Raw genomic sequence first — 19,283 nt, 5'->3', positions numbered from 1 at the left:
GATCAAGCTTATAGCAAGTTGATGTGTGGGCCGTAAGAGTGAATGAGTTACTGGATGGTGACACATCACCCAGTAAGTGTCTTGCTTCATAATCTTTTAAGTATATGCTAAGTAAATGGAATTTAGAAACAGCATAGCTGTAAATACACTAAATATCTGTGGTGACAAGGAGTCTAGATCCAAGAGCAGGATGAGGACATGATTCTTCTGGATCCATGAAATGCAGCTGAGGTGAACGTGATGTCATCAGAGATGAAGACAAGCTCTCGCTGAATATTGGCAGTATCGAGTGTAGGATACACATTAAAGCTCTTCAGTTTAAACCAACAGAGAACGGGGACTCTTACATAGTATAGTTTCTATAAAAAGGCTCCATGTACCTGGATGATGTTGGGAAGAATGCTAAGACTGCTTTGAAGAGGGCGTAAAAGCATCATGGGAGCACCTCTGCAGTACGTGTTGTATAAATGCACTCATTTAGCCATGTAAAGCTAATATAAATAGGCTGCCAGACGCTACAGCTAATATAAATGAGTGGAAAAATCTGACCTACTGGTGTTTTATATCTACTTTGTACTCTGTTTGCATTGCTATAAACAGCAACACAAGGCACCAGGCAAGTAGAAAGTTGAGAACAGTATTTTAGGTTGGAATATAAAGCAGCAATCTATGCTGCTCCAGCACTGCTCCGTTCGTTTCACTGGGAGTTCTGTTACTTCACTGGGAATACAATTAGCCCTTTTCAAAATCCTGCTCTTGCTTTTTGCTAAACAATAAAGGAATTTCCCACAATGCAGAGCTTTCGCCACACAATTAAATCTTCATCCCTCACCTTACCTCCAATCCTGGTATGCATTCACTGAAATCATTTTTATTACCTCTGTTCAAGCAAAATGCCCCCTCCCATTGAGAATTCCTATACTGTAACTTAAATGCCCATTAATATGCACTTAATTTACTAAAAAGGGAAGCGTAAAAAGTGACAGAGTCCAAAATACCTTCAGAGACACATGGGGAGTATTGCTGGGTAATAAAGAACTTTTTAACCAGCAGGAATGTAGCATAACAAGGGCTAGGAGCAAGAAGTTTAAGATCAGATTGGTTTAAGCTACAGGTGAGATATAGAGGTGAGAGATAGTAGCTTCTGGGAGAAGCGATCAGTTCTTTATGTAGTTTGTATTTCATGAAGTTTTGCAAAACAAGGCTAGCCCTTTACTGGAAATGAGTCTGGAATCAAATGTGTGTTATCAGTTTCAGTGCAGCAGCAACTGGCTGAAATTCTGCTACAGGAGCCAGGCGGAGTAGCTACTACAACTCGCAGATTCACAAGAGTAAGATCAAAAGAGATCTTTCTGTTTTCTCCTTGAAATATCTCAGGCCACTAAACTTCACCCAATTATCCAGCCCTGAGTCCAATAACTTGTATTTGACTAAAGCATTCTTTGTCTTAGATTAAAACTCGTCTCAAAGAAAACCTTTCAGCCTTTACTGTGAAATCTAAAGAGACTTCGCCTCTATCCCTTTCCTTGTACTTTGTTCCGGTGGTTAATCACCATTACCATGTTTTCTGAAAAGCTTCTTTTGAGTCTTAATCCAGCTTCAGCCCTTGCTTCTTGTGGTGCATCTCCTCCAGGCAAAAGAGCTTGCTAATACCTTCCATTTTTTCTCCTATTGATTGCAGTTTATAAAGCACGACTAAATCCACCCCCCTCCACAGACACACAAACACACATACACACACACACACATAGAGTCTTGCTTTTAATCAAATGCAGATTGTATCCACCTTGCCTGAATTCCTGTAGCAAATTCCTGTAGCACCCAAGCCTGGAGCTTTTCTGATCTTTTTTAGAAAAATATTTCAGATTTTGGAATGGAGCTGCTGGTATACTCATCACAGCCTTCAGAATTTGTAATCATTAATAACTATCTAAATAAAATATGCTTTGCCTTCCTCTAACTTTTTCTTCACGCTTCAGACCTTTGATGGTTGTTTAACCTTTGTCTATGATGTTGAAAGGGCCTCTGTTTTCAGATTTTTTTTGCTCTTGTAAATGTTTCTATTTGTCTCCCTTATAAAAGAGAACGTTGGATTTCATTTCCTGATTCTTCCAGTACATAATGATTCCCCCTAAGATTAGGAAATACCTTCTTTAATTGTGGAAAATTATATTCCTGTCTTGTCACTATTTATTGCCTGAAAATCTAGTATAGCCCTTCCACCGGTGTACCTGGGAGCTGTACAAGGTTAACTAAGCTAACTAGCTAGTAACTGTAGCTACTAGTTCATCATATTTGTCTTTCTGAATATCCTACAATACTGCCTTTTCCTTCTGCAGTTTCCCTGGTCGGGTAAAGCTAACTACAAACTAGAATCAGGGCGACAGACGTGTCTTCCTCTTTTTTTTAACTCTCAGGCTCAGTTATCTGAGACTACTTGATGAAAAATGTTATTCTCTAGAAGAAGTTGCCAAAAATCTTAATTTTATTCATGAATTGGGAAGCACTCCATCTCTACATGATATGTTCATCACCTGTATCTTTCCAGCTACAGAACAAAAGTATTCTTTGAATCATTTCTTCTTTCTTTACATCAAAAAGAGTTGTAAAAGAGTATCTAGCACTGAGAGGAAAACCTTTTGCAGGAATTTTAGTTCCTCATATAACTGAGAGGAAGGAAAACTGTGGGAAAAAAAAGCATGGGTTTTTGTCTAAAATTTGTAGCCTCCTGGGGTTGGTTTGTTTGTTTTTTGCATGTCATGATTTCTCAGGGTTATTGATTGCCATCTGTTTCCCTTTTTCAGTGTTAACTATAAATTACTGTGAAAAAATTAACTAATCAGGCTAATCAGGTTTTAGCCAAGGCATGGCTTTTCCTGATTCGTCAATTCCTAAACTTAAAAAAGCTTTCAGTTTTCATTCACATTCTTTTTTCTATTCCCTCCCCATCAAATGGTTTAGCTAATAACTTTCCTTTAGCTCAGTGAAGTTGGTCTTTTGAAGCACTGCATATGTATGTCTCTTATATAAGCGTAATGATTGCTACTATCTTCTCTCTGCTCATATGAATGTATTGGGGTCATGAGTACTGGTCTCTTGCCAACCACCAGCTTCCAGCCCAATGATTAATTCATCCTTATCCATCACAGTAAAGTCCGGAATAAAATGATTTTGTTTCTTGCAAGAGTCCTGGTACTAGTAAATGGCTCGGCTCTAACGAATTTTTTAAATGATGCTAGGGTGCATGAGGGTTCCCACGTGCGACCACCGGTAACCACCGTGTGTGAACCCACAATGTTTCTCCCAAACACGTAAGTGTGTACGTCCGCTGAACAGCTTCTCACAGCCTTCGGGTACACAAACCCACTGTCTCCTACTAGATACGAGGACAGAAAGCAATGTGGAAGTGTTCATTTGTGTCTTCAGGCTGTAGAAAAAGATGTTGATTTAAAAAAAAAATGTTAAAAAAAATAACGTGGGACCATCAAAAGATACAAGCCGGCTCTGCTCTGCTTAATGACACACAAGGCCATTTGGTATTAATCTTTCACTGTCGTTTCTAATTGACAGCCCAAAACCAAGCTGCACCTTGTTATCTCCTGAGTTTTCTTTATTTAAATTGATTTTCTTTTACCATATTAATTATGATTCACTTTGATAACATCCCAATCAAATCAAACTCCTTAAGTGAGAATTACACAGGCTTTTAGGTTTGTTTTTTCTTTTTTAATAAAATCTTTAACGGGTTTTTTTTTCACTTCTTTCCTGAAAGAAAAGATGTGAAGTACACTGTGTATAATAAATTCAGAGGAACATCAATTGTTCTCTACCTATTGATGCCACTAATTTACCCATGAATGCCATGGATGAAATCTTAGTTCCATTAAGGATCATTAGTTTCTTGAACGCATTCATTATTCAAAACCATTTGCTAGTTTTTTTTTTTCAAATAATTCCACCTCTGGAGTTTGTGGGGTGTGTGTATGTCTTGTTTACTCACTTAACATTAAAATGTCCTTCCTGCTTTTAATAAGACAAAACTCCAATTGATTTGGGTAGACATTAATTCTTTTTTCTATACACTTAATCTCAGACTAGCATCTCTACAGCTTGTAGTCACTTAAAATGGGTTGTGAGTTAATCTGGGCTATCCCATTTTAGAACATATACTGATTAACAAGAGATCAAATTAGTTTCATTAATCACTGAGCTCTTCAGTGAAACCAGAAAATCTCTAACACCACTTACATTTTGAGTATTTTGAGTATGAATTTTTGCAAAAGACTCCCTTTGTAATCGTTCGTAGGTACTACTCTCAAATAGACATTATTATAGTTTTATTACTTCTGAGGCTCCAGTAGCTAAGAATTTCCATAACTGCATTTCTGACCTTTATATAAAAATTATCTCTACCATGTAACCACATTTTGCAAATGACTTCCCTTGGGTCAAAAATGAAATTTCAGTATTTCTCCCTTTAGCTAGTGGGTCATATTCTGTCCAATTTCTAATAGAATCAATGAAGTAACTTTGTTACTCAGCGGTTGCACTCATGATTGAAGCTGCTGTAAGAAAGAGCAAAATTTAGCTAGGTGAATTTCTCTGGAGAAAGACATATTGCACGTTGCAGTTTGTTGGTATTTCATACTTATCATTTCCCTGAAATTGGTTATTTCTGCTTTTCTTAAAAACCTAATGAGAGTTTTTTAATTGAAAAAATAAGAAAGAATAAATATAGCATTTCTGTGTCTTGATGTGTGGATTCAATTTAAATGAACAGACAGATGTTTACAAAACATCAAACCTAGCCACAGTCATTTTCTTCCTAGATTAGACATACAAAAGGAGTCAGAAGATGAATTTGTTCCTTGATTAATGTTTCTGGAGTTACACTGGTGTAAATTTTGCATTCATATCTAATTTGAAAATAAAAACTTCACAAGTTTCTGCTGAAATGCACACTGACTAAGCATGGATTATAAAAGCTAAAACAACTTGAAGCCGGTATTTGCGTTTCTTGTATCTGGATGCCACGACTCTGTACAGGGCCAGTTGTACAAATCTGGTGCAGCTGAGGATGCTCTCGCTTCTCTGAGCTGCAATTTGCCTTTAGTTGCCTTCTGCGGAGCATCAGGCAACACAGACACAGAGGCGTGAAGCATCCGCACGGGTTGTGCAGGGGGTCACCTTCAAGCTGCACCGACCCGCCTTTTCCAGGTAGGGACGCATTTGATGGCAGGTAGCCCTATCAGCCTAGTGTGGAGAGAAACAAATACATTCCAATGTGGCTTGAGCTCAGATTTAATCTTTCTTGTTTACCAGGGCATCACATACTATCAAGACTACATCTGAGCGCGTAATTCAGTCTCACATCACTAGTGGCTAAGAAAATAGAGGGGGAAAAAAAATCACCGCACCCAAACTGTGTGCATTTTTGTGCTTATTTGTTTGTTTGTGTTGGGGTAGGAGAGGTTGATTGTTTTATTTTGTTCCAATTTTCCACAAATTGAAAAAAAAACGGGGAAGGAGAGCAGTCTGGTCTGACAAATCATTTAGTTTGAAACCCCCTATGATGAAAAATTTCTTTTTTACTTTGTAAAAAATGTAATGGTTTGGGAGTTTGGGTTGTTTTTTTTTTTCCCAAAAAAAAAGCAAAGGAAATGGTCATTCAGTGATCCTGAATGCAGAGAATAGAACTTTTTTTTTTTCCTTCTGAAAACATAAAAGTGCGTCATTCTGAAAGGTGGGGAAGCGCTTACAATCAAAGCTCTCACAAAAACGGGCACAGAGTTGCGCACAAGAAAAAAAAAAAAAGGGAGCAGCGTTGCTGAATTGCTGTTTTTCTCCAAAAATGGGAGGAGCAGGTTGTTCTGCAGAAGTCGCTCCACGGCAGCCAGAGGCTCGGCGGCGCACACAGACCTCTAGCGTCCAAACCCTGCAGAGCCAAGAGCCAGGGAGGCCCAAAACCGGCCGCCCGCATGGGAAAGCCCGCGCCAGCCCCGAAACCTGCCCTTTCCCCTTCTCTCGGGTGCATTTATTCTCACCCTTCCAATCCACAGACATGTGCTGGCAACCTGAACAAAATCCCTCAGTAAATCCCCCATAATTCAGAGGCTTATAATGGCCTTTCGCAAGCTTCCATAGGTCCCCTGTTGCCGATTTTCATATCAAGAGACCAAATTAAGCTGTTCTTGTACCGATTCAACTGAAATCAGGTTGTTTAAGGGAAAGAGAAGTTTATAATGAAATAATCAAGCAAGAAGCAAAGGGAAATTCAGCTCAAGATTGCAGGCGTTTAGGTCCTGCCATAGCCTTTGGGAGCCATTCAGATACATTCAGCAAGTTTGGAATAAATGTGAGCTAGGACTCTTAAAAAAAAAACAACAGTATTTTTACGCTGCCTCATCTTAGTTTCCTAAAAATGAATTGAAAACCAAATCAAAAGGAAGATGGGGATTTTTCATGAAACTTCTGTGAATCAAAAACTGAGTTGGCAGACCTGTCTCCTCTTTATTCTCTTTCTGCTCAAATCCTTATGAACACTTAGTTTTAATATTAGTTTTCATAACCTTAAACTTATTCTAAAAGAAATAGAAACCTAGTAAAATATCGCAAACAAATTAAACGACCTATTCTTTGACATGCAAAATGGATTTCAGTTTTGCCCTGCTGTGGTCTTATGTTTCATTATTATTAAAAATGTCAGCAGTATTTAGCCTGCTGGGAGCATTTTTTTTCCTCCTCTTCTTCAGTCTTACTCAAAGTCTCTCACTGTATATTTTACCGTTCACGTCGGCAGAGGCTTTCGGAGAGACGGGGGGTGCTGGTGCTCCTGGTGCCTTTTTGCTGAATAGTTCTGTATGTGTGAGCAGAGCAGAGGCTTTGCAGTGAGACAAGCACGCGCTGCTTGCAATGGTCTGCTTTGCACAGGACCTGCCAGTAAAATAAATGTATATAAACACAAATAAATGTAAATAGGACACAATGCGCTTCCCTCTAAACCCATATTCTAACCATTTGCAAAGGTTTTTTTGAAGCCTATGAGGTCTTTCCACTGACAAGAGATAAAAGGAGGCCAGCTTTTATCTGATGTTGTAGATTCAGACAGAGATGACCATGATGTAGAAATAGTAGGTGATTCTTGATTTTGGAAAGAAAAAGAAAGTTCGTCTGATATTTACCTAGAAGCCACGGACATTTTCTTGACTCTCGAAGAGATCTGATTATCTTTCCTTTTTTTTTTTCTTAAATTAGAGGCTGAAGGAAAAAGTAATGCCTTAACACTAAGAGAAAGGTTGTCTTTACACAGTTTGTGACTGAAGAGGAAGAAATATTTACCTTGATTTCTTAATGTTAACAAACTGCATCATTTGACATGCACAGTCCAGCTTTGTATGCTTTGTAATAAATTATATGGAATTGTCACTGTTCCCCGGGTCTAAGAAAATCTCTTTTTGGTTTTGATTTCTTGTATTTAAAAAATTAAGGGGTGAAGATATATATATTTAAAAATGTTTAAAAATCATTGATTCTATACATGTTCTCACCCCACAGTCCTTTATTAGAAAGTAAACGTGAACAAGCATGAACACAACAGAACCAAATACCGTTTTTAATAGTCAAGCAAATATTTACAGGAAAAACATTTGAACACATCTTTAGAGTCCAACATCACCAGTTTGGATGTGCTATTCCACAGCACAAGCAGTATCTATCTTAACCAAAAATGACCTTCAGCTGAGTCATACAGCTAAGCCTCCTGATTAAGCCACCTGCCACATCAGTTACAATCCTAAACTACGAAATGCAAATTCTTGTACCAATAGCTTGTTTCCTGTTATCTCTATGAATTACCATACTGTAGGCAATGTTCAGTCTAACATAATAAATCTCCGCTGAGCTGGAATTTAATGTAGTCCCTTGCCTCGACATGTTGTAGGTATAAATACCCTGGAGTCCTTGTGTTACAAATGCCAAAATCACAACATTGGTGTTACATAGCCATGACACTAAATATGGAACGAATACAAAAATAAAATCCAAAATCCGTTGTGGTCTGAACATTATAAAACATGAAGGACTGATTTAGCCAGTAACAGCCCTTCATTGGCTAAATATGTATCTTATGTATCTTATTTTCTGTACAATATACCTCATTTGGCAGCTATTGTGATTTCTCTGAGTGTTGCTACTGGAAGAGGCACAGAGTACAGTTTTGGGCTATGGCTCAGAAAACCTTGGCCCTGTTCCCAGCTGTTCCAGTATCCCGACAATCGGATGGGGGCCATTCACCTGGCCACGCAAATACTGGAAATACTCTGTCTCCTTGCCAACATCAGAGCCCCGATCTAGGATTAACCTGAGTTTCATTTGTCCACAGTGGTTGGGAAACTTTTCTGTGACTCAGTGACACAGAAGCATCCCACCCGGCCACCTTTTATCTCACCAGCCCAAATGATCAGATCCCTTCTTATAACTTGCCAACTGCAATGGGTTTCAGCCCAAATCTAGATCAAGACGTAAACTCCGCGTTGGACCCAGAGGTGAATCTACCTCAGCCGTGCTGCCACCAATCACTTGTGAATGCTACACTGATAGGATTAAAAGGGCAGACTTAAATCAGGTGGGATTTGTTTAAATTCCTTTAGTGCTCGTAAAAATCTGAGACCAGAAGTCCTGAGAAATGAAAACCAGTTTATCAGACTGGAGATGGTGAACTATATCAGTGCGATTCAGAAAACATTATGGTTCCACAGTTCCCTCAGATTCAAGAGCAGAATTCCCTCTTAACCCTCATGATGCATTCTGCAGAGAGAGCAAAGAGGAGGCCAGAAGTGGTCTCTTAGTGATGTCTGCTTTGGGCCAAAGGACACTGCTACCAGTTGGAGATCTACTGGATCAGAAACTGTTGAGACTGTGAAGCTTGTTTCATTCTGGTCACTAAAGATACTTTGGGGGTGTGGGGAAATCATTTTCCTGGAGCTGAAAGTGGGAGTTGTTATACTTCAGCTCAAATAAAGGAGGTTTTTAAAATTATGCTTTAGCTTCACGGCTGAGTTTTCCTGCATAACAAGTACCACTGGGATTCCCCTGCACTGACATTGAAAGATGCCCCATTCATTCATAGTCAAAACAGGAAGATTCAACTTTGCATAGTCTGAATGTCAGAACTCCTAGTGCAGATGCAACTTTTCTTAGCAAAAGAGCCCTTTTGTCAGTAAAGCTCTTGCCATTTAGGGAAGTGGTTTTAGTACCAAGAAAGAATTATTTTGGCAATGCAAGTTCTATCTCCATTACCGGAATTTTGCCACTATAAATACACTAACCAGATTCTTTGTATTAAAGAGCGGTCCTCAATGAGCTATTCATTGAAAGAGAGTGACTTCAGAGACGTATAAACTTATAAAAGTGATTAGCGACCACCAGCACAATGGTCTGTAGATCCATCTGTCTTCCATATTCATCTGTTATCTACATTATCCTGTATTATTCTTGATCTTCCAACTTAATAAATTTCCTTCCAACAGGAACAATTAAGTTTTTTTGTCCTTTATTTGCTGCTTATAAAGAGGATAAATTCCTTTGTATCATAACGGAATAGAGGCTGCACTTAAAAGAAGTTGTGCAATTAAGTAGTCGTGGGTTGAATGAGGCATGGTTTGGGGAGAAAACTGTCTTGTGAAGGGCTGTTGTGAGTCAGTATCTGGAATTTCCCACATCCAAGAAATGTCTTTTGAATGTCATGCAGTTTGGTCACACACACTTGGCATAATAGAGGGGGTTGTTCTGTCTCATACAGACTTGTGTATAAACCCACACTTATACACATCCCACCTCTCAATTTACCAAAATTTAGATGTGAGACACAACATTATCTATTTAAAAACTGAAAAACAAGGGGGATAAAAGCTCCATTCAGGCCATGGACTTAAAATGCCCCGAGGTCCTTTCTGCTAAGGAAAACAGCTCTTCTGGTAAAGTGAAGCTGATGACTCAGCAATTGCCAGAGAAATGGCCTTTCAGCAGTGAAAATGTGTGACAAGAAGGTCATTTAGAGCAGGCCGTAGCGTTGAGTGGCAACGGTCCCGTTTTCTGTGTGTTCATGAAATCGTCCAACAGGCATACTCAGCTTTTCTTAACCCAGTGGATGGTTTCTGGCCTACAAGTTATCCCCAAGCATTTCAGGGAGGACATGAGCCTTTTCTGCCCCATCTTTGAGGCCAAAGTCTCCTTTTGGCAAGCTGCCTCCACCTGAAGGTTAACTCTTTTCCAGGCATTTCCCCTGAGGAATTCATGATTCTCTGCAGTTCATTTTCCTCCTAGCTGTATCCTGATTTGTCTGCAATTAATTTCAGAGCTGTATAAACCCCATCACCTATCTGTTTTCTATTAGGTCAGTGGTAGGCAGCCTTTGGCAAATGAAAGCTTAGACTTCTTGCTTTCGAACTCCAGAAATTTGGCCATTTGCCTCATGCATTAAAATGGCATGAGTAAGACGCATTACAAGGGAGAAACACTGGAAGCATAAGAACAAATAATCACTACTCACCCTGTTGTTTGTTTATTTAGAACAGATAATATTTCCAATCTAACACTGATAGATCTTTGGATTCCTCCACTACAGAGACAAACAGTCTCAGTTCTCATGAAAATCCCAAATCCTCCTCAGTTAAAAAAAAAAAAGTCCTTGAAAATCCATGCTTTAAAGCTCCATGTGTCTAATCTCAGACAGAAAAGGTATTTGAGTGTGTCTTGGAACAAAAATGCAGGAATCTATGTAAGATCAGACTGAATACTAAAAGAAACATGATCCCTTGCCAAGAGAAAAGAGAGATACCTCATGAACTGGTTCATCAAGCACAGGAACTTTTGTTTTCCTGTGAGACTTTCAGCTCAGTTGCTCATGCAGCCATAAAGATCCTTTACAGCTGATGCAATGAAGAGCTGAGAGACTCTGTCTGTCCAGTTTAGGATATCACTTGCCAGTGTCATGTCTGGATACTGCTGAGGTCTGCATCATTGCAATCATGAATTAAAAAAGCAAGCAAACAAACAAACACACACACAGACTCTCCCCCCAATTTATAAGACTGAATCTGGTCTTGTACCAGAATAGCTGCGCTGTCTAAATTCCCTTTGCACTTTAGCAGGATGTATGTTACTCCTCAGTGTTACAGGTTGCTCTTGTGGGTTTGTGAACACTAACTGCTTTCCATCCCGAGATGGAGTACAGCAGGAGACTAATTATTCTAAGTGCCTCCTTTAAAAGATGTCCACTATCCTCTTCCTTGAAGATCCTTCAGGAAGAGATGACAGTGGCCAATGCCCTACGCAAAGGGCTCATCATTCTTACTGCTTTTTGCCCTGAGAAAGGTTTCTTTGTTTTCATCCTGTACAGCCATTTTTGCATTCCTGAGTTGCTCATAACATTTTGAATGTGTGTTTGCAAACCCTCTGGAAAGTAGAGTGGCTATGCATATGTCATTGACAGCCTTCTCTCGCCTGCAGAGCCTCTGTTATAGCTAATAAGCACTGGATGACAAAACGCTACGTGCGCCTGAATCCAGGCTCATCGGTCAATTGTGTGAATTGGTGAATGTTTTGGAGTTAGAAGGAAACATCTTTTCTGCTTTCAGCTGGCATCAGAGGACATAAAAGGTCACTGGCAGATTGTAAAGTGTATCCTCACTGTGGCCTTATTTTAGCATAGACCCTTATTTTCCAAATCTCTAACTTTATTCAGCAAAAGGGGCACAGCTGCTTTGCAGCTTCGCAGACTAAAGTGTTGCATTTCACAGTGTACCTCACACTGTCATTTGGGCCCATGGCAGCCTGTATCTGTACTTGATGAGGGTAAAGATGACTTCAGTGAAAGCTTGGATTCTTCTTTCCCATGGCTGAACACACCAAGTGCAATGCACTGCAGCTCAGTAGTTTAATGGTTGTTGCCTTACTGCATACAGATTGCATTCCCTACCAGATGTTCATTATATTGCCTTGATAGATAATATATCAGATAAGGTTCATTTATGATGGGTTTATTGTGAGCTTCATCAGCCTCAAATGCTACATCTCTAACAAGGGAAATTAAGGTCCCGTTGCAATCTTGCTCTCTCAGATTGTTGTTAAAATGAAAGAGTGGACTGCTGCAGTTCAATAGTGATTTCTGTCTGAACTTAAACAACGGTTCTTGTCAACATGGTAATGCTGGGAAAAAAGATGGGCATCACTGTAAGAAAAATATGGATGGAAGGAGAGAAAAATAGCAGATATACAGGAGTAATTTGTCAGCTGCAAAAATCAAAATGACTTTTCGAGGAATTTATGCCTGCTCAAACAAGAACCTAGCAACAGACTGGAATCTAGCCCAGCATACAAATTCAGTAACCAAATTAGACTCCATAGGGACCTCACAGAGTGCATGTTAACCTCTCTTGTGCCCGACACTATACCTTTTTCATTCTAAATGGATGAACCTCCCCTTTCCAAATTTCTCCTACAGAGCTTAAGCTCAATGCGTTGATACATGACTGACTTCAAACCCAATCCTGTGACATGTCTCCAGGAAAGCAGTGGCAGCCCCTGAACTCCTCTTGAAATGTCAGCACCTTGGATCAAGCAATGAACTCCTGGAAGCATGCTGGACACCTCTTACTTCCGCTGAAGAATTTGAGTGCACCACAGCAGCTGAATGATATGGCAAGACAAACAGTTCAGTTTTGGTCTAGTGTTAGGACACTGTTTCATAGGAATGCAAGATTTAGGAATCGCCATATCAGTCTATCAACTGAAAGGCCACCAACTCCAATTCGCTGTTCTTAACAATTGCAAGCTTTAGAGGAAGGTAGGGAAAGTGGGCAGATATGAGGAAACCTGCTTCCTATCAGGGTTATCTACATCAAGGTTATCAATGCTCTATCGCTTGTAGTTAAAGATTGCCTCAAACTCTGAAGTATGAGGTTTTATCTTTCTTTGGAAAGACTTGATCAGTATTGCACTGTCACCCACCTCTCCTCCGACCAATGCTGCTGAACCCGTCTCCGTGTCTCTTAGCACAATATCCGGGTCCCTTCTTTAATTAGTAGAAGCCAAAGACTTTCAGACGGTCCTGTGAGATATGATAGGAAAGATGTAATTACCCAAACTAAATGGGCCTAGGGCACAGAGGCTGTGGTCTCTAACAAGTCAGTGGGCTACACTTGGCAACTTTATCAAGCTCAAAAACATCAAAGTACATCTTATCTCCTTGGAAGAGTGGTGTTACTGTAAGGGGCCCAGCTCATACTCCTCAATATCTCACAGCACCAACTCACTCACTGAAAATCAGAACGTGAGCAAACTCTTAAAATGTATAGGACATCAGCTGTGGTATGGTGGAGGTTAACAGACAAGCTGACTCCAGATAAACTTATTATCTACACAAAAGTCCAATCTTTTTCTGTGTCTTTCTAAGCTCTTGGCCTCAAGAGCTTCCTGTGAGATTTGGGTTGGTTTTGTTATTATCCGAATCAATTTGCTCATTACCCAAAGATCATCTCATTGATCTAAGTACATTAAGGGCCAGATTCTTGGCTGGTATGAATTAATCTTCCTTTCAGCCAGTGGGTCTGCAATTTTACACCCATACAAAATGAACATAAACTGCTACTAAATCAGAATGTTTGCAATTTGCAGACTAGTGGAAAACCAGGCATAGTAGCTATGTAATGTCTTTCGCATTATCTCCTCATAATTTGTGATCTAGCCTGATCAGAACTGATTTGATGATTTGGAATCTGGCAGGACTGAAGGATTCATCTTGTCAGTGCTGTAATTGGTGTCAAAATTGTTTTCCCAAATATTTTACAATATATCAGATATCTTTTACATTTATTTTGAGGGGGAAGGAGAAGAGAAGAAGAGTTGGGAACTGTAATAACATTTAGTAACTCACATGAGGGCGAATAAAACATTTTTGCTGCTCAAGAACATGCAGAAATTAGCAAAAATAACAAAGCTGTGCAATCATTTTTGCTCTTGGTGACTTCAGTTTCAATTGCTTGTGGTGCCTAGCCAGAACGCGGACATCACTGCAGGGGCCAGCGACTGTTATCACGTTACTTTGGAAAACATCGGTTACTCTGCATATTGCAACATTCCTAAGCCTGGAGCTTGGAAATATTTCCAGAACATACACCTTCCCAAGGTTTTCGTAACTATTAAGAAATTCTCAGGGAAAGGCTAAGCGGAAAAAAAAAGAATTCTTTTTAGCAAAAATGAAAGGAATCCAGAGGACTAGTGAATCAAAAAACTTGGAGATGACCAAATGATGAGCTCTCACATTTCTAAATCTCATTTTGAAGACAACATAAGATTTTTGAGTGTTTCCCATAAAGAAAACATATCCACTTATTCTTGCTCTTTACTATGTTAAGTAGAAGCAGTTCAAGGATGTGTTCCCCTCTCCCCGTAGCTGGAAGCGCCAGCATCAGGGAGTCCTTGATTGACTCGTCTTTGCAGCCTGAGAGAGGAGTTAACCCAGCCCAGCACGTTTCCACTGCATATCATGAATACCAAGGAGTATGAAACTTTCTCATTGATTTATCTATTCTGGTTCCTGAAAACAATGAGTATATGTGTATATCTGAGTGCATGTGTGTGTGCAAGAGCTGGGTCAGGGAGCAAAAATGGGGGCGAAGAACTGCACAGCAACTTTTAAACATGATCTAGGTAATTTTTCTCCACAATAAGCTATTTTTAAGGAATGTCCATAAAAATCCAGTCCCCCATAGTGAAGCTAACAAATGCCTCAGTGTGAAGTGTGAGGCTCTCCCACTGGAAAACCCAAACAACTGGCATGAAATGTAAAACTCCAGGCAGAGGATAGAAAACAGAAGCTGAGAACAAGAGAGAGAGAAAGAGAGAGGGAGAGCGAGATCAGCCTACAACATCACTGAAGGCTGGACATGCACTATGTGGTCAATGTAATAGCTAAAAAGAACCAGCAGAGCAGGTCCTATAACTTACAACAAATAAACCATTCAAAAGAAATGAAATTAAGTTTTTTTTAACCCTTAAAAATGGCATTATCTCTCAGCCAAATGAAAGCTGAGAAAGGTCCACAAACATCAGCTGTATTAAAGAGACAATTAACTCAGACTTGCAGCCTGGATGTCACGTGGATTTCTTGCTAAGTTGCAAGTAAACACGTCATAACGCATGAGCAGATTTTATATCTTACCTGGAAAACATATAAGGTATTTACAGGGCTGGTATGGATGCCTAAGGTAAACTCCATATGCAGTGGAAGTCTTTGTGTTTTTAAAATGGTACTGGTGTTGTTGAGACTTTAATCTAGCCTAAGTTCCGGTGGTGAAGTTTAACTCCTAATTTAATCACTATAGGTAACAGGTATTTCTCATCATGTGGATGAACTTAGGGCTGAGCCCCACAGCAAAAGTCCACCTACTGTAAAAGTCAGATGAAAGTCCTGAAATGTTCCACTGATGTTACATATAAAGGCAAAATATCAAAATACATGAGTATCAAACTAATGGGGTACCTATCAGTGACTTAGTCAACCATGGCTAGTTATAAACATTGGCTTTGAGGTAAGTTGACCTGTAAGGGAAAGAAATCACCTTCCTCAGTTAAAGTTTGTGTGTGTGTGTGTGTGTCTGTGTGTGTGTGTTTGTGTGTGTGTGTCTCTCTGTAAATGTGTACATACATACATTTTCCACAGATGTTAACATTTACTTGGTTGACATCAGAATTAAGCTATTCCATATTTACAATGAATTCAGAGAGTAAGGATGGGATGACTAGCTCAATGAGGTACAGATTCACTTTCCCCAAATTTTATCATTCTGTCATTTGGGAGTCTAAACAAAGCCATGGCAGGAGGGCATCACTCCAGTTGCTCTTACACTGCCTAGTTTAAGCCCTGCCCAGTGGGGTAGAGGGAGAGGGAGGCGGAACGTTCTCCAGGGGTTTCCTTCTCTCCACCAGCACTAAAGGGGACAGTTCTCTGTGACTATGCCTTTAGGCCTTGAGCAAGATAGCAAAGAAGAACCCCAACCAGAGGAAGGCAAATAAAACACAAAAAGGTCTGATTCTTTGAAGGAACACAAAACTCACAAATCCCAGGGTAAATTATCCCTATATATGCATAACTACTAGTACTTTTTCCTCTTTCCTCCTGTACGTCTTCATAAGCAGGAAGTCCAGCTGGCCCTTGAGGCAAACACCTTCCAAAATAACTTGTATTTGTCCTCTTTCTTTGTAAGTGTAACATCCAGCTGGCTTATTCACTGGAGTTTCCATTTATTTTCATCAGTGAGTTGTCTTTTCCACAGTCAACTTCTTTTGTTGGTTTTCTCTTTTTACTTGTCCCTTTTTTTCCTTTTTTCCACCCCTTTTTGTGTGTAGAGGCTTTCTTTGATGTCTCGGTAAGTAAAAGGCCCAATGAGCATTTGCCTGCTTTCTTTGTACTTACAGTGTCAAACCTCAGATCCCTCTCCTTTTCATCGGCATTGTCTGCACATCCTCAGAGAGCAGGATGTTTTATCTGCCTTCGCTATCAAATCACAGTAGCAAATGTGCTCAGCGGAACTGGAAAGAAACGGAATTCTCTTGCACACACACGTGCCCACACACACGTACACATCTAGACCTCCAGAGGTGTAATTCTCAGGGGCCCACTAGTACCAGGACCACGAAAGCATCTATTACAATAGACCTTATTGTAATAGCTATGTGGTGCTCATCACACATAGCTCTTTGCACTTCAGTATAAAGCATAAAATTTTTGATCACACAGAAATAAACTTTCCAGAGAGCTCAGGGTTGGGTCTGAAATGCCTTCACGTGCCCAGTAGGGCCCATTTTAGCAAAGAAGTTCAATTCCCAGCGGTTGTCATATTACTACTTTCATGGCCTCATTCCCAAAAGAGTTCTCAGGCAAGTGCAAAAAATCTGGCTCCCTTTTTTACACACTGTCACTTCATACTCTTTGATTTTGGGAAATCTAGCCCTAATTTGATACTAGCATGATCTGCGCTTTTGAACAGTCTGAGTAAGGGAAATACTTCCTGCACCAAGAGGAAAGGAATGAGAGGAACTGCTAAGGGTGACTGCAGTGAGATATGCCCTATGAGTAACATACAGATAGACTCTCTAGCATTTGAACTTTATGAATGTGAATTAACTTAAAAAATCCAGGAAGGAAAGAGCATGTAAAACTGCTCTTGTTCTTTCTCCTTCTTTTCCTTCTCTTTATCCTGTCAGCACTGCACATATCAAACCGGAGCTGTGGGTTTTAACTAGGCTTTACTGTTTCATTCTACTTCATGAATTTTTCAGTGTTTACACTTATGCTTAATATAATAAGACTGATATTGCAGCTGCCTGATAGATTCTCATTCAGGCTTCTCAGCTACAGAGATGTTTATTCTTTCTCCCTAATTTCTGTAATATCCGAAAGTTCATTTTCACCTTTTGCCTCTTGATGCTGTTTCTCATCTCTCACATATCCCTCTTATGAAGTAATATGTTCAAGGTAACAACATTTGCCCAGTGGATTTATCTGACTGGGATGCAGCGTGCAGTCTAAGCTGCCGCAGTGTGAGCGCTCCTTCCCTGCTGTAGGTGTGCTGGTGAAGCAAGGTGGCTACCTGGCCATACGGTGCCGTCGGAAGAGCTGCGCGACGCTGCACCAGCACCATGTGCGTGCTGTGTTGTTCCAATAGAGGGGGATGGTGTCATCCGCATACTCCAAACTCCTCCTAAGCTTCACTCGTAAGCAAAAAAAAAAAAAAAAAGAAAAAGAAAAAACCCACTAAAATTAAGAAGGAGCAGAAAAGGGCAGTTAGTAAATAAACAAGCGATTTACAACCCAGCAGACTGCATGCGCTGACTCTTTCAGCCTTGCAACGCAAAAGCAATGATCAACGAAAATGACTGGCAGCAAAATTAAAACAATATATAAAAGGGAGTAAGTCTTTTATGTGGCATGTGTTGACTTTGCTGCCATGGGAAATCAACGAGACGCACAGTTTAGTGGGATTAGAAAGAGGAACAGGATGTTCGCATAATCAAAGTGCAGAATAAGCAGCAGGAGGATGTTAGATGCAGAATTTTAGGGCTCAGCATCCCTACACACACACACGCACGCGCGCACACACACACACACACACCCCTTTTCTTTCTTTCTTTCTCTTTTCTTTCTTTCTTTCTCTCTTTCTTTCCCTTTTTCTTCCTTTCAGACATTATTGAGGCTGTAATTAAAGTTTCAGTGTAATGAAATAGAGCAAAGGGAAATTCTAGCTGAAGAGGAAAACATCCCCAGGTATATATTAGAATATCAATTGTTTTTTGCTCAAGTGATAGGACTTTTGCACCTTGGACTATTATAATCAAACAAAGCACAGGAAAAGCATAAAACCAAGCCTTGCCTGATTTCTAAAACAGCAATATAATCAATTCGGACCAAGAGTATTGCTGAGATATTCCTAATAACCCAGCTCTGGAACAGGCAAAAGTAGTTACGCACATACCCAGCCCTCAGTACCTTGGGTATCTTCTACGTAGCAGCATTACTAGTCATTCACTAAAAGTTAAATATATGCTTAAGTGAAATGCTGCCCAAGGGCCCTTTAAATAGAGAGGTTTCAGATAGTGTTTTTCAAGGAAGCTCATGCCTTTCGCATGGTCGCTATTCTGGTGAGCCAGTCCAATTAAAAATAACGCAGATGGAGCACTTGGATCTGGGATCCTTTCAATCATTTATGGATCAAACACAGCACTTTCTCTTCTTGCCAACAGCACACCTGTCACAGTCATACTGCAGTGTCTGGGAAGTGACTATTTTAATTTTGCAGGGACCAAAAACTGAATTTTTTTTGTCCTGGCCTAGTGATTATCACTTCAGTGCATCGTGTTGTTCCTTGGTTTAAATGAACTGATGGAGTTCAGGCTTCTAAAAAAGTTAATACTGAACAATATAAAGCTTGCTTTAGTGATACATTATTAACGCCTTAAAAAATTTTCAAAGGAAGATAGGTAGAGATGTGGGTTCATTGACTGTAAAGAACCACTAGAAAATCCTGGATAAAGATGATGATTCAACATTTGTTCACTAGAGCTGGTAAGACACTGGATGCACCCTTCCCTTCTCTTGCTTTCTTATGGTTAGGGCTTCTGGTCCCATAGCATATAACTGAAGGCACTGAAAACTGTTTTGAGGCTACTGGTGCCTGCGCTACACATGTTGCATGGTGCTACATGGTTTGTAAATGGTAAAACAA

This window comes from Struthio camelus, chromosome 7 (genome assembly GCF_040807025.1).
Source record: "Struthio camelus isolate bStrCam1 chromosome 7, bStrCam1.hap1, whole genome shotgun sequence".
Lineage (NCBI taxonomy): Eukaryota > Metazoa > Chordata > Aves > Struthioniformes > Struthionidae > Struthio > Struthio camelus.
Note: the sequence above shows the minus strand (reverse complement) of the source record.